Here is a 16,829-nt window from a genome sequence, read left to right as displayed (position 1 = left end):
CCAAAGGTCGTGGTGGATACTCCATCCCTGACAATTTTAAAATCAAGACTTGATGTTTTTCTCAAAGATCTGCTCTAGGAATTATTTTGGGGATGTTCTCTGGCCTGGATTCAGGAGCTCAGACTAGATGATCACTATGGTCCCTTTTGGCCTTAGAATCTATGAACTCCCTTTAAAAATCTGGCCCTTAATTCTTTGGCTTCGTTCTCTGAGATCTAGAGTGCCCTATGTTCAGTCCCCAGTGATGGCCATCATCATAGCCATTGTGAAAATACTGGAAATTTGGCATAGAGGACTGTTCCCACAGGATTTCTAGCCCAGCTTTATAGACACATGGAGGTTTACGTGATCATCAGAAATGCTCCTCCCCATTTTGGTGTAGAACCCTGGGATGCTCCCAGCTTTGAGTGTGAGCTCTCATTTCCCCATTATGTAAAGAGCTGGCAACACTGAATGGAATCCTACATTTTGTCAGCCATGACTCTTCCGTCTGTGCCACCATTCTGTTCTATTTTAAATTATCAGTCCTCTGAGCTTTGGCAGCCGTTGTAGGCTTCTTGATTATTGCAATTACAAGATTATTATTGGGGTGCAACATGCACTTGTCAGAGATAACAGGTTGTTTTTCAGGAGGCTACTTATAGTCAATTAAAAAGATAAAAATGGAACACAGAAATGTATGGGCTTTAGTTAATATGGACAAATATAATTGAAATCTGAGAAAAATTAATTTGCATAAGTATAAGAATAAGAAGTAAAATGGTGTCCGGCATTTTCTATACTTACAGTTTTACTTTGTGCATACTTACAGTCTTACATTGCACAGACCACTAGAAACGTAGATGGAAGGAAAAGGAAGTGGAGCAAATCAGAGAGTTGGTCCTGATTCACTTTACACTACCTTGGGAACTCAAGGAACCCCAAAATTAGGGAACTAGACTGGCTCTGTTATACCTTTTCTCTAAGTAACTAAATATACAACCATATCTGATCTTCTTCCATGACCATAATAAGATTAGTACCTACCCATTATCCATATCTGGCATTCCTGATATCTCTAATTAAGCTTCTAATCATGGATATTAATAACTTGGATCAATCATTTCTTGACTCCCATACATCACTGTGGTCTGACTGCCTAGTTACAATATTGCAAAAAGCCTCCAAGCCCTCTCTAGTTGGTGCTACTTGCAGTCACTTGCTTACTTGGACAGGCATAGGTATCAGTTCTGTTCAATATCTTCATCAATGATTTAGATAATGGCTCAGAGAGAGTACACATAAAGTTTGTGGACGATACCCAGTTGGGAGTGGTTGCAAGTGCTTTGGAGAATAGGATGAGAATTCAAAACGATCTGGACAAACTGCAGAAATGGTCTGAAGTAAATAGGATGAAATTCAATAAGGACAAATGCAAAGTACTCCGCTTAGGAAGGAACAATCAGTTGCACACGTACAAAATGGGAAATGACTGCCTAGGAAGGAGTACTGCGGAAAGGGATAGGGGGGTCATAGTGGATCACAAGCTAAATACGAGCCAACTGTGTAACACTGTTGCAAAAAAAGTGAACATCATTCTGGGATGTATTAGGAATATCGTAAGCAAGACACAAGAAGTAATTCTTCTGCTCTACTCAGCGCTGATTAGGCCTAAATGGGAGTATTGTGTACACTTCTGGGCACCCCATTTCAGGAAAGAGTGGACAAACTGGAGAAAGGCCAGCAAAGAGCAACAAAAATGATTAAAGGTCTAGAAAACATGACCTATGAGGGAAGATTGAAAAAACTGGGTTTGTTTAGTCTGGAGAAGAGAAGACTGAGAAGGGATATGGTAACAGTTTTCAGGTACATGAAAGGTTGTTACAAGGAGGAGACTGCAAACCACGGCCACTGGGGACTGCGGGGGGCGGTGCCTGCGGATGGCCAATGTCAGCAAAATGTCTTGCGGCCCGCAATCAGATTACCCTGATGAGCCGCATGCTGCCCACCACTCTGCTCTAATCTTAACTGACTGAGATTCCAGTGCGCTTTGGAGGTACTGACCTGCCGGGTGGTGTATAGTCACATTGCCCATCTGAGAGCTCTGGGTTTGTGCTTCAGGGAAAGACAATGCCTGTGAGAGATTCCTGATGCAGACAGTCCCTGACTTCTCCCTATCCCCTTCAGAATGGCCAGCATCATTAGTGCCACTTGCCTCATGCAGTCTTGGGTAAGCATACAGCCTGTGACTGGCACCAGTCCTGAACGGAGGAGACAAGTGGGTAGAGTCTGGCGAAGTATCTTGATGGGCATTGTCCCACCCTTGTGCTCCTGAGCAATGATCTGATGCAATCTGGCTCCAAGTATTGCTTAGGGCTGTGTTTTCCAGACTTTTGAAAGCTGAGCCCCATAGCCTTCCCCTTGGATGATAGTGTTAAATCAAAATTAACATGGCATTGAATGGGACCTTGTAGCTGGACCAGAATGGTACAACCCAGTTGAATCCAGTTCTGACTCATGCTTTTTGCTACACCCTAAAATGGTCATTTCCATTGGGGAAAGTCCACTCCTTGAGCAGTAAAGGTGAACTTGGACGTCTGTTCAGGCTACAATATATAATAACCCTGATTCCTATTTGCACTTTGCTCTAGCAATGTAAAGGGGCCTTAAAATGAGAGTAAATTGTGAGACTCAGTCCCTATAGTTTATCATCATGTGCATTGCTATGGCACTCATCCCTGTAGTATCTGACCCTTAAGTGGACTGGAAATCTATCAGGGTCCCACCAAGAGAACAACCTCTTCTCCTTGCTAGGTCACAGACACAGGGCAAAGTTCAACCCAGGTTTGCGTAGACGCTGGTGGAGCATCGCCCAAGGTGGAAAAGCCTTTGGGGGAAAAAGTGGAGTTGGCAGAAAGTGGGTTATATCTCCCCACTACCTCATTTGGGGATGAAGTTGGAGGGAACCCGGACCGCACAGAAAGTAGGTAGTGCTGGCTGGGTAGGCAACATGACCAAGGTGGTCAGGCTTTATGTGTGCAATCTGTCTTAGATACTTCTATGACTTCCGCTACCAAAGTCACTGAGCACCTCAAAATCTTGAATGTATTTATCCTTACAACTCTTCTGTGAGTTAGGGAAGAGCTCTTCTCCCCATTTTACAGATGGGGACTGAGGTATAAGAGAAACTGACTTGTCCAAGGTCACACAGGAAGTCTGTGGTACAGCAGGAAATTGAATGCTGTTCTCCCAGGTTACCAGCCTCACCACTGGACCATGTTGCCACTTCTTGCTAGCCTAAATTACTCTTTTATATGGCTCCCATAGCTCATTCTTCCAGTAAGTCTGCCTATCACAATCAATATTCCCTCTAATTTTTGACAGGCCGTGTATGCAAAAAAATTCTTCTGTGCGAATTGTTGTGCTTTTGTGCGAATTTTTGTGCGCGTGGTGTTCCACCGTGTGCGCAGGTTTTAGGATCTGTGTGCGCATGCACACAGCATAGAGGGGACAGTGGTCATAATGTTACTGCAAAATACTGTACCCAACTTCTGCTTATGCACAGGGCATCATGGAAAGTGTCACTAAAAGCAAAATCCACAACAGTATCTCAGTTAATCACAAGTTTCCACTTCATTTTTGTTTTGTTCTGGCCTAACTAATATTTAATTAGGTTTCAGAGTAGCAGCCGTGTTAGTCTGTATTCACAAAAAGAAAAGGAGTACTAGTGACACCTCAGAGACTAACCAATTTATTTGAGCATAAGCTTTCGTGAGCTACAGCTCACTTCATCGGATGTTTAATTCTGCCTCATCCAGTTAAATATAATCCCTGAACCTGAGGGTGAGAAAATGCAGCTCTGTGTCAGTTGGTTTTATTGTGCGCCATTCGAGTAAGATGTCAACTGTCCTTCTCTGGAGATAACGTGCCAGAAAATCGTCCCATGATTTAACAAAAAGAAGGAAAAAACCCTTGTGGAGATTTTCAATTCCTGTAAGGTTTGCCAGTGTTTCCCAGAGGCTGCAGTTAATTTGCTTCATTGAGCAAGGGGTCACCTAACCCAGCTGCCACCACCTCTGAGAAATGGGGATCAGTCTCCTTCCCAGCCATCTCTGCCTGCCTCTCCCCTGTACTTCAGGGACTGTGCTTTTAGCCACCCTAAATTTCTTTGGTCCAGTTTCCAGCCTGGATTTTCCCCTTCCGCATGTGCCTGGCCAGGGTGTTGAACTCCCCAGGGTCAGAAGTAAACTTCAAGAGCAAATGACACCTGCACTGCTGTCCATTAAATATCTGTGAACGGGGTTACCTGAGATTCTGGCCTGCCTTCAGGCCTATGTGCGGTTAGCTCCTGTTGGAATTAACCCCTTGTGCTCATGTGGCAAACACAACACCAATCTAGCAAACGGACGATATTATAGGCAACTCCCAATTCCTTCCCAGCTGGAAGTTTGGATTATCCATATGCCAGTCTCAGGTTAATGATGGTGAATTCTATAACTTCGTTTAATCTGGCACTTCTTATTTATTTGTGTTATCGTAGTGCCTAGGAGCTCCTGTCATGGACCAGGACCCTGTTACGCCAGGTGCTGTACAAACACAGAACAAATAGCGCATGGGACCACATATTCCTTTATAACACCTGCTATCTGTATGTCTTCCCTTTAATCTCTTGTGCTCATCACCGTGGTGCAACATACAAGGAAGTCAATGGATAGATACCGGTGGAGCCAGTCATGCTGTGGGGGCCTAAGAATTACAAAAAGACGTGCCATGTGGTGCCCACAGGTGAATAGGGGTATGGGATGTAAAATAACTGCTTTCGTAGGGTATGTCTACACTGCAGTAAAACAACTGTGGCTGGCCTGTGTCAGCTGACTAGGGCTTGGGCTGCGGGGGGCTATAAAATTGCATCATTGATATCTGCCTCCAGCCCAAGCCCAGGTGTCTACACTACAATTTTATAGCCCCACAGACCAAGCCCGAGTCAGCTGACATAGGCCAGCCACAGGTGTTCTAGTCCAGTGGAGCTAAACCCTAAGGGCTGTGCAGCAGGCCAGATCCTGTCCTCATTTTTATCCATGCAACCATATACTGGCACACAGCTTTGAGCTCACTGGTTTTAGACACAACAAATCCTGCATCTTGGCAGGGAGTTAGACTAGATGACCCTTTCGGTCCCTTCTAACGCTGTGATTCTATGATTAAATACACAGTGAGACATCAGGAGAGATGGCTTCTAACAAGATCGGGTCAGAATGTTTCCCCACCAGAAAATGCTGATTTGTCCAAAGAAAAATGCATGGCAGAAATGTTTTCTGTTTCGCAATGGAAGTAAAATTTCAAAATCACGGCATTGCCTGCAAAAAAGGAAAACACTGTTCCTGCCCGGCTCCAGTTCCAACTCTGATGCTCTCATTAGCTTGCCGCTTGGCTTTGGGCAAGTCATCTAATCTCTTTTGACCTGATTTTCTATGTGTGTACTCATTTACATCTGTCCAAAGGGCATGCCAAGTGCTGTCACTTATGTGAGTGGAGGATCCAGATTGGATAGCATTTTACAGCCACTTTGCATGAGTGGGAATGATGACACCAGGTGCAGGGCCAGAGAGAATGAGAGCTGCTGCCGGTGCCTGCCTTCCTGCAGGGGGATTGTTCTTGCTTGGTAAAGCACTTGGATAACTATTCACATGCTATTTTACTGCAAAGTATTATTATGGTAGCGAGGTTGCCAGATTACAGCTGAGAGCAGAAATTGGCCCATCGTGTGTCCCCTGTAGGGTGCTCATACTCGTATATATTTTATATCTGGACATTTCATTCTATTTTCAAAATATTTCTAGCCATGATTTACATATAAAAAGTTCCCCAAACTCTTTTCCCTATTAGTATTGAGAGATGCTCCTTTCCCTGTGCCCCATGGATTTTAGCTGCTCCTAAAGCACTGCACACTTCCCTCATGTGTCTCAGAGGCTGGATGATGTCCATATCACATCGATACTGAATTTCATTATATACAAACATCAACCTGGCTCCGTGCTGCCTTTTCAAACAGTCATTCAGTCGCGGCGGTGTTCAGTTTCTGTTTAGCTCTGACCGTGAAAAAGCATCGGTTCAAAGCTTGTTCCCCATAAAATTCAGATCAAAACAGTTCCTCTCTGTGTTTATAATAAAAATATATTTTCATCAGCTCTTGGGAGCATTGATGTTTACATCAAGGCAATTTTCTATGGCCCCAATCAATCTCAAAATCTAAACACGTGAGTAGTCCCATTGACTCCAGAGTTAAGCATGTGTTAAAGTCCTGTGCTGTATTGGGGCCTGGAAGTGGGTGTGGGGATTGCTGATGAAAAGGTACATTAGTTCCTGCTTTGGGGTTTGATGGTGAAGCAGGGATGTTAAAGGCTTCAAAGATTAAAATATGTATGTTTGGAGAAAATATGTTTGTACTTTGTTTACAGTAGGGCCTCTTTATAGCAAAAAAAAAAAAGTCTATGCAAACATGTGCCATGGGGTCACTTAAGACCAAATTCTGCCCATTAATGGGGGTTGCACTGACTGTAAACTGAAGGTAGACTTTGTCTCCAAGAGATCTAAATAGCTATTTTCATGCTTATGAACTTAACATGCTTTCAACTCCGTCTTCATGAAAGACACGCTCAGTTCTCTGTTAAAAGAGGCACTTAAAAGGTATTAGAGGCATAAGTCCAGCTGTTACAAACTCCAATAAATTTGGATTAGGTCTCCACTGTTTGAATTGTGTGTGTGGGTACCTGACCTCAAAGAAAGTTGTTGGTTTTTTTAACTTATTGATATATTACATTACATCAGGTTAATTACACGTTGCTGTATTTCATGTCGTCTAGGCATAAGCCTGCATGCATCACGGAACAGGATTCAATAGAACAAGAACGTTGAAAGTTTCAGAAGTTTTGAGTTTTGGCTGACCTCCCACCATCATGCCCTCCCCAGAGATAAATGTTACAAGTAATTATGGGTTGTTGCCTAGTTTTGTATCCTATTCCACCCACCTTCCATATTTTCCATTGTAACTTCCTGTCTCTCACCCCCATCCCCACCCCGGTAGCTTTGCAATAATAGTTCTGTGTTGTAGCTTTTTTTGGACTGGAGAAAACCTACAAACCCATTTAACTGGGGACAGAATCAAAACCCAACCGGAGCTGAGTTCAGAACAAACTTTGTCCCACAAACTCAGGTGGTGTTCGGATGTGAATGCCTGACCATCTGATAGAGACAAACACATACAGGTCGGGCAAATTTTAATCTATCAAGGCCTGAGTGTGTGTACGTGGGGATCTAGATAGTGGAAAATCTTTGCTCCAAAAAGGCCCGTTAAGGTATTTCAGCTGCAACCCACAGAAATCACCTAAAATCACATTTCCATTTGAAGCAACACCAAATGCTACTTAACCTCCGGCCATGTGAAGTATACATAAGCCTCTCAGAGAGCAAAGGAGGGCAGGGGGAAAAAAAAAATTCTGGGTAGCAAGTAACTTAAAATAGATGAAGTGGAACAGTTTGGAATATCAGCTTGAGTGACAAGGTGGAAAGGAGAGATCCAAAGTCCAGGAGCCAATGACTTCAGTCTCACATCCCATCTTCTCCCTGGCTCTATTTCCAAACCGCTCCCTCCCCCCGGCTGCTTTCCCAGCTAAAGGAAAGAAAAAACCAGAACGTCTTTTCCAGATTGGGGGCTGGTGGCCTCACATGTTGACACAGCAATAATTTTTAATGAGAAATTTTTAGTATTTGTGGGGGAGGCGTGAGCATTGTGTACACAGATGCTTCACCGGCCACCATGCTGAGGGCTGGGGGCCCACCCTCACCTCCCTCCAGCCTGGTGCACTGGGTCCCAAGACAGATTCCTTTCAGGCTAAGGGAAACATTTAGGCTCGCTCACCTTTGAACTGAATGCGATGATGTTTACCTTGGCAAGGCAAAGTGGCAGTTTTACAGATATTAAATACAGTCCTAAGGGGAATCTGGAGGCCTTCCTATATTTTAATCACCCAATTTAGCCAGCCTGAGGAGTCAGCTGAAGGGAAAACCTGTGGCGGGGTGGGAGGGAGGAGAAATTATCAGAAAATAAACCAGAGCTGAAACAAGGGCCGAGAAAAAAAGGAAAAATGGAAAAAGCTATTTTTGATTTTCTATGTTGTTTAAAAAAAAAAACAACCCTAAGAAGTGAAATTGCGCAAATTAATCTCTAGCACCTCCATGCCACATATGGTTTCTTTTCAGGTATTTCCTGCTTCTCTATATTTCACCTCAGCTCCTCTTCTCTCTCTCTCTGCAGGCTCCATTAATCTTCTAATTCGATTTGGCCTGTCAAGGAATATTGTTGCAAACAAGTTTTGCACATCTTGCATCAAGATTCCACCTCCCCTTCGCTCCCCCTCCCCGTGCGTGTGTATGTGTATTTAAAAAGAAAAGAGAGATACAAAGAGGTTGTGAATGATGCCTGAAGTTATGCCAGGGTCAAGGCCTTGTTTATTGATTTTTCTAACATAGCAGAACAGCGTACAAAAGGAAAAGAGACAAAAAAAAACAAAACAAAACCCTTCGGCAGCCTGGTAAATCTGGCTGTAAGCAGTTAGGCTTCAGCTAGGCTGTCAGAAGACTCCCTGCAGGAACACAATCCATGTTGATTTTACAGAGAAGGTTGTTATCCACGTTTCACTGCTGATTTATTGTTTTTTAACCAGCTCCTTATGCTAGACTTAAGAAAAGAGTGATCTTGTGCTTTGCAAGGAGGAGACTTGCTGACTGCTGGTAAAATGACAATGCTGATTACCACCCCAGGAAAGAAAGGGACCCGCAATGGAGTTCCAAGAGCCAGAGCTGTGCGGGGTTATGAGCTGCCATCTGCCGGACCCAGTTGTTGACCACCTGCAATGTTAGTTTAGGATTTGTCAGAATGTATGAAGGCCGCAGCTAATGTGAAAGAACATCATCGTGTACGTGTCCCTCATGAGGGCTGAGTAAGTCAGTGCAGCTACATGCTTGCTGCCGATCCGGGGGAAGCCAGACTCAGAGTAAGATGGGTACACTGAAGACAAGTTTGATAAAGCCCAGCAGAATTGAAACAGCCGAATGAGGCCCGCAGCCTACATCTGCAGAATTCATTAGTCCGGCTTGATTGGCCTCTGTTAAACAAATATGGGATAAGGTTTCATACTTTTTCTGGGGGAGTGGAGCTAGAGTTTCAGGCTGATGATTTAGTCAGGTGTAAGCATGAAGTTTCCAATTTAGAGAAATAAATCTAAAGTGATTTTATTATCCTCTGTTTTACCCTGACACCCTGCTTCACCCCGACTCCTTGTCAGAATTCACATGATGTGTTTATATAGGCCACACTGTAATTGATTGGCATGCAATATAACATGACACATAAAATGCATCTTCCCCAGACTATAGAGTTCAGTAGCTTCCATATTTCATCATGCGCTCTTTTCATTCCTCATCAGTCAACTTTTCCTCTTTCTAAATTCTTTGAATTCTGTGTTGTAAAGACCATGTGTTCTAAATACAGCTGGTGAGCCAGGCAGGCTGCAGAATAAGCCTCTACGATGAAATGGAGCATTTTGATTTGCTATTTAATGTGCAACTTAATTTTGTTTTACTCCATTCATTTACCAAGAAGATCCTTGTCAGTGGTTAGAGAAAGACACTTTGTCACCTTCATATTAGATTTGGTTGAATTTGTGGAAGAAAAATTGTTTTAATTGAAAAATCCTTTTTTTACATTGATTTTTTTCATAAAAATGTTTTTTTTAAAAGTTGATAAAGTTTTTATCAATATTTATTTAAAAATCAGTGTCTTCTCTTTATCGTTTAGTCTTGCTGTCTGTGGGATAAACATTCGTGGAGAAATGTAAGTTTTAAATTTTGAAATAATGATTTTCAGGGGGAAAGATCCCTTCATGTGACTAAACTGACCAAAAATTAATTTTAAAGGGTTTTATTTTCGCATACAGAAAACAATAACAAATTAGATGATTAAAAAAAAATTACAAAAAATGTTGAAAATAATTTCAACGTTTTTTGGATTTTTTTTTTCTGACCGGCTCTGAAGACTAAATGTTTGTTTTTAATTAAAGCAGCTATCAATAAGAACACAGAGACACACAATCCATTAGGACAAATTCATCTCTTTCTTCCCTAGCATAACCCCATTAATCCATTAGTGATAAATTTGTCCTGCTGACTCAAAGATAAAAAGAGAAATTATTTTTGTTTAATATTTCAACAAGGCAAAGAAGTTAGCAAGGGAATTAAGTTTGCACAAGTTGTGTTCTTCCCTGACGTTTACCAAGGGTAGCCACCACATTCCCAGCTACATTGTATATTTGTCGTTTTGAAGGCTGAGTGCTTTCTGTACAGACTCTCCCAAACTATGGCAAGCCACTTTTGGATGGACGCAACCCACAAAGTCAATTCCTAATAGCAGAAGTCCAGGGAAGAGATGCATCCTTTTCTATATATATATACACACACACATACACACACAGCTCTGTATTTGTTTGAGAAGGCAGGTCAGAGAAGTGCCTCATGCACTCAGAGCATGAGTTGTGGAGGTCTGGGATGGTCCTTAGTTCCTGGCGGAATTCATTCCACAGTTTCAAACCAGCTCCCAAGAAAGCTCCCTCTCCTGGCTCAACTAGAGAGGTAGCGCTCTCCATTGTGTTGGGGGAGCAGAGTTGTTGACCACATCTTTATCCTGGGGCTGCAGGCAGTCTTTTAGATATGCTAAGAGTAAATCTTTCACACACTGTTATTGCTTTTTAATCTCGAAAACCAGAATATCTATGTCAAGAGTGAGGAAAAATAACCCATTTCTACTCCTTCTGTCAATATCTAATATGAAACTGTCTTAAAGTGGGTTGTGTATGATTCTTCAGTTAATCAGAGGAGTAGTAATAGCTAGCTCTTATCTGTTTATCTCAGAGTGCTTTACAGAGAAAATTCTCATTTTTACAGATGGGGAAACTGAGGCACAGATAAGTGTAGTGACTTGCCCACCATCACCCACCTGGTTGGAGGCAGACTCGGGAATAAAATCCTGTTCTCTCAAAGGAAGCTTAAAAGCCAATGCTTAATAGAGTTTCAGCATGGATTTTTTCCCTTAATTAAAGGATACCCTTGAGAAAATATTTTATTCACTATTACAGCTGTTTTCATTCCCCTTTTTCACTACCTTACATGCCAGGCTGTGAAAAGGGTCACTGAATTCAGGTCAAGGTGTCAACATGGGCGGCGAGGGTGTTATCAATGCACAACGCCAGTGCTGTTATAGCCCTGTAAGCACCAGTTACTCTGCGAGGGAAAGCAAGGGAAGCAGCGTGAGAGGAAACTGAAATTGCAAATCAGATGAAACAATACAGTTCATAGATTCGAAGGCCAGAAGGGACCACTGTGGTCGTCTAGCATCTGATCTCCTGCCTAACACAGGCCACAGAACTACTCTGAATTAATTCCTGTTTGAACCAGAGCATGACTCTAAGGAAATCGTCCAATCTTGATTGAAAAATTGCCAGTACAGCCCTTGCTAAACTGTTCTAATGGTTAATGATCTTTCACTGTTAAAAATGTGCACCTTATTTCCAGTCTGAGTTTTTCTAGTTTCAACTTCTGGCCATAATTCAGATCAGGGGGCAAACAAGCCAGTGATACATACAGTAGAGGCTCTGTCTGGTGTTCATTGTGCTTCATGTCTCCGTTACGTTTTTTGAGGGACCCACCAAGTGTGTGGGCTCTTTTGCAAATCCATGCATATACACAAAGGCATTGGGGCCCAGATTCAGCAAGGCACTTCGGCACATGCCTACCGTTAAGCACATGAGAAGTCCCATTGAAATCAATGGCACTATTCATATGCTTGAAGTTAGCCATGTGCTTTGGAACGTTGCTGAATCTGGACCTGGGTGAGGTCGTGATGGGCAGACTGCAGAAAAGTGGGGCTGTTCAGTTCAGACGAGCACCCAAAATTCGCATGTAAATACAGATGTCTTATTTCAGAGTAACAGCCGTGTTAGTCTGTATTCGTAAAAAGAAAAGGAGTACTTGTGGCACCTTAGAGACTAACCAGTTTATTTGAGCATGAGCTTTCGTGAGCCACAGCTCACTTCATCGGATGCATAGTTTCCACGATATGCTATGCATCCGATGAAGTGAGCTGTGGCTCACGAAAGCTCATGCTCAAATAAACTGGTTAGTCTCTAAGGTGCCACAAGTACTCCTTTTCTTTTTACAGATGTCTTAGTCAGCAAAACTGAGACGTCGGTCCTACTAAGCCATGCGTTCTCACTAGAGCCCTGCAACTTCCAGCTCGGCCGGGAACCTCCCCATAGCGGCCTTTCGTGTGATGTTGTTGACCTGTCTCGTTCTGACGCATCCAGAAGCTGGAAAGGCCAGGGGGATCCCCAAGATGGCAAATAAGAAAATAAGTAACCCCACTTTTTTCCAACTTTGCAAAAGATTCCGTTTGTGTGGGGGATGAAGCTTCAGGTTGTTATGCTGACTTCCTTTGCAGAGTGCTTTGCGATCTGTTGGTGAAAAGTCCAAGATAAAGAGCTACGGATTATGATTAGTAGGAGGCGTGATATTAATGTTTTATTTATTTGTCCTAATGCAGTAGCACCAAGAGGTCCAGGCATGGTAGCAGAGGCGACATGGCGGGGTGGGGGGCCATGGGGCCATGTGCCATCACATTTTTGCCAGGGTTTGCTGGCCCTGCTCAGTCACATGGTGCAGCCAGGCACTCTCCCTGCATGGCAGCGGCTGGAGCCGGCAAGCTGGGAGCTGCAGGAGTGGGGAGAGGCAGCTGGGAGCTGCAGGGAGGTGCCACTGAGGGTATGGGGGGGTGACTCAAGGAGTTTGGAGGGGAGGTGACCCTATAAATTGTGCCCCCCCCCCACTATCAGCAGGCACCAGTTGTCTCTGCATGGCAGAGGCCCCATTGGTCCAGGTGCTGTACAAAAATAAAGGTAGACGTGATCCTTAGAGTTTATAATATTCGTCTGTGGTCCTGCATCCCTGTGCTTACCTTTGATTTCAGTGGGACTGTTTATGTGTGCAGCATTCTCAACTTGCAACAGGAGATCGGCCAAACAATACGAGGATGGAAGTGGGCAATAAAAATAAGTCAATTTATCTATATACCGCCAAGCAATAATATTTCCTTTAGAGCGAAAAATCTAACCACTTTTTGTTATTGATTACTGTACTTCTGTGACCACTAAAACATTTGGTGCATTTTTAATATACATTGGGAGCCTTTTCTGCTGCTTCTCTCTTGCCCTTTTCCTTTTTCCCAATAAAACCAAGTCAATCACACAAGCACCTTTGTGCTTCCTACCAAGCTGCACCTCACGCTGGGGAGGAGCTACCTGTGAACATCCACAAAATCAATCCCTTATCCTTCCTCGGATTTCTCCTTAAAACTCCTTTGCCCTGATGCCAACAAAAACTTGACAACTGTTAGGCTGCTGGTGTGATGAGGCCACAACCTATCATGCTGACTAAGTGTCTTGGTGGATATGATGGGATTTGGATTAAACCCTTTAGGTTTATATGCCAAACCTTAGAAAATTGCTGATCGTGAATCAGAACTCAGTCTCTTGACAGCACCTGCCACCAGGAATCCTTAGGAACATTAGTTACCCAAACACACTCGGTGTTTGATTTTTAACTCAACATTTGATCAGCAATAAAACTACTAATATATAAATAAATGTTAGTTCTGTCTCATTTGGTTTTCTCCATGATGTCCCCGTTCTCTTAGGGATTATAAACAAAGCAGCAGGGTGCATCACAAGAAACAGAAAATCATCTTTAGCGGCATAAAAAGAAAATGAAGGCATTTGGGATATTGCAAAAGGATCTTTCCGAACATCCTTTTGTTGTGGGTTCTCCCAGTTTTTATAAAATACACTGACGGGGACAGCTGATGATGCTATCCTACAAAATGCAATTATTAAAAGTTAAATGTTTGATGGGCAATTATGTGGTTAGGTCATTTCCTGGACATCTGAAACTGTTTTAATTATTACAAACTATACATAGTCATTTAGAAGACCCACTAAAATAATAATCTCCCATACTTTTGTTGCCTCAAGGTAAGGAAGACATGCCATTTTCACAAATGCTTGGCTTCATTTAAAATTCTTATAATTTGATGGAATGCCTCACCCGTTCTTAACATCTAGGAGCACAGGGTGGTGTTTTGAAAGCCCTCTAGGTGACATGAATGGCAGCATCCAAATCTTTTAGATAGCTTTGAAAATCTCTGTGCCAGTATAAAAGGCTTGCGTGCAAAAGCGTGCATACTCTTTTGCATGGGCACGAATTGCACACACAAAACACTGACTTCAGTAAGGCCAGCATTTCACCCTCAATGTGCCTATGCAAGAAATCAATTTGCAGGCAAGGATGCCTTTGCAGCCTCAATTTGTACCCATACGTCTAGTGTTTTTTGTATGCCACTTGTGTACATGCAAAAGTACATGTGCCCTTTTTGTGCATGGACTTTTAAAAATATGGGTCTTGCTTCTTAAGGCCATGACTCCGTAGCAAAAGAATTTTAAAAATCTATGATAGCCACAGTGTCTTGGGTTCTGAGATTCTAGAGCCAGCGGACAAATAAAACATAATTTGTCACCTAGAGCTCTACTGCTGTTATGTTACTATTGATGCTACAGGGAAAGCAAGTAAATCGAACAGGGCAATGGTACCCCATAACTTATGGACCATAAGAAACATAAGGGGGGAAAATCAGCTGTTGTCAGTGGTTGCGGTTCCACTTGAATCCATGAAGCTTTGCCAGCTTGCCAGTTTAGGTTCTGACCCTGAATGCTTTGCAGATGGAAGAAGATCAAAATAAGTCGGATAAGACAATGGGGGCCAGAATCGCTGCTGGTATAAGAACATTGAATTCAGTGGAATTATGGCAGCAGATACATTTAAGAATAGTGCTTATGTCGAGTTTCAACTCGCTTGTGGTCAAATGACCCTCTAGTATGGTTTGGTCGTCTACTACGCATAGGGTTAACCTGTCTTAGAACACCAGTGCAATGTAGGAACTGAAGACACAGCACTGGGTTTGAATACGATCCTAACATGCTGTGGGCCATCCATGCCAATTGGCCAACCCATGTTAGACCCCTGTTGAATCACAACTGACTTCCAACTGTTCTCAAGCAAAGTTTTTAAACATGGTTGTTCCAGCACTTGGGGACAGAGCCTCAAGTCACATCTAGCATGCCAGGGGATAATGTTATAACATAGCAGTGTCCCAAGCATCTTATACCCTGTTCAGAGCAGAACTGTGACCCTGTCAACACTATAAATGTCATGTCACAGAACCTGGTTACAACACAATTGTTCACTTACCTGGTTACAGACCTGAAGAAGAGCTCCATGCGGTTCAAAAGCTTGTCTCTCTCACCAACAGCAGTTGGTCCAATAGAACATATTGCCTCCCCGACATTGTCTCTCTAAATGGCAGAGTAATTTCAGATGATTACTTACAAAACATGGCCAAGGTCTAGTCTACCCTACCGTTGGAACTCTGCTTGTAACCAGAGTAGGGGAAAGCCAAGTTATAGCCAGTCTCCTGTGATATGTTTGTATCTATAGGGCCAGACCGCATCTTTTGTAAACTGTTGTTTGACTCCAGTTGAAGACCTAGCCCATAGTTTAGACACACCCTGTGTTTCAGTATAGTCCTTGGCCATCATAAATCTACCTGTGCAGATGGGGCCCTAGGGGGGATATTAAAAATAAAAGGGAAAATTGTAAGGGATTCTAAATCTTTATGCAACCTTCGTTAGCACAAGCAGCTTTGCTATTACCTTTAATAATCCAGCTAACTGCAACAGAGAAAGCTTTCAACTTTCAACCCTTTTTGGGGGAAAGTCTTTAAAATGTTTATTATTATGGTAAATTGCACCATTTAAGGTCAAAACAGAAGCATATTTTTAGACTCAAGCAGGATTCAAGGTTGTTTTGTTACCTGCCGAGGCTGAGTCCTCTTGGAAAGGTCTGTGTTTCTAATTTCCCCATGCTGGTTTGTTACTATGAGATGATGGGAACACCGCTATGCTGTTATAGTTTCTATTTTTTTCTGAATTGGTTGTTCATACACGTGACTGGCTGGAGTTGAAAATCTCAGCAAAAAGCCATTAACACCTGCACGTTTGACCTGCAGTTCATAAATCAGAACATATGTTTTCATATTTCAAATTAAACAAATGAACGTTACCAGAACTTGACAGCAAAGTATTGTCTTTCCACAATCAAGGGGCCAAACTCTCCACTGGGGTAAATCTGCATTGCTACACAGACTTCCGTGACTTCTAGTCCCGAACGTGGCATCCTTTATTTTCTGAAGCAACTTTTATACAAGGAATTATGGGGGTGCAGAGAGCATGTGTACAAGTTTCCATCTGTTCGCTTGAGAGTGGAAGCTGCCTTCTTTCTGTAATGTGGAATCAGAGTTCCACAATGGATTTCTCCCTGTCATGTATGTATAATTATATTTATGTATATAAGCTTTGATTCAGCAAAACACTTACGCTTGAAATCAATGGGACTTAAACACATGCTTGCAATTAAATACAATTTAACTGAATAGAGCCATTAACAAAGTGTGTGGGAGGCCGCTTATATTGGTACATCTGTGCATAAGTAGAGAGGAAAATGGTGCCAAATCTTTCACTGAACCCCAGACCAAAGCTATCTATCTATCCAATGATCCATCCGTCCGCTGATCCTCCCACTGGTTATTTATGCTGTATTTAGCACCATAGCATCTGGGCATCAAACCTCTGACT

General features: G+C 42.8%; 1 long non-coding RNA gene across 2 annotated transcripts in view; it reads left to right on the top strand.

Moving 5' to 3' along the window:
- LOC122461503 overlaps positions 1 to 16,829 on the top strand; it is a 62,676-nt gene that overhangs the window by 25,481 nt on the left and 20,366 nt on the right. Inside the window, exon 4 of one of the 2 annotated variants that reach the window (XR_006283437.1) lies at positions 8,294 to 9,383. The exons of the other annotated variant lie outside the window; for it this stretch is intronic. This is a non-coding gene — a long non-coding RNA (uncharacterized LOC122461503). Of the gene's footprint in view, positions 1 to 8,293; positions 9,384 to 16,829 lie in introns of those variants that run through there. 2 annotated transcript variants of the gene reach the window in all.

This window comes from Chelonia mydas, chromosome 8 (genome assembly GCF_015237465.2).
Source record: "Chelonia mydas isolate rCheMyd1 chromosome 8, rCheMyd1.pri.v2, whole genome shotgun sequence".
NCBI lineage: Eukaryota > Metazoa > Chordata > Testudines > Cheloniidae > Chelonia > Chelonia mydas.
This window is presented reverse-complemented; position numbering and strand designations above follow the sequence as displayed.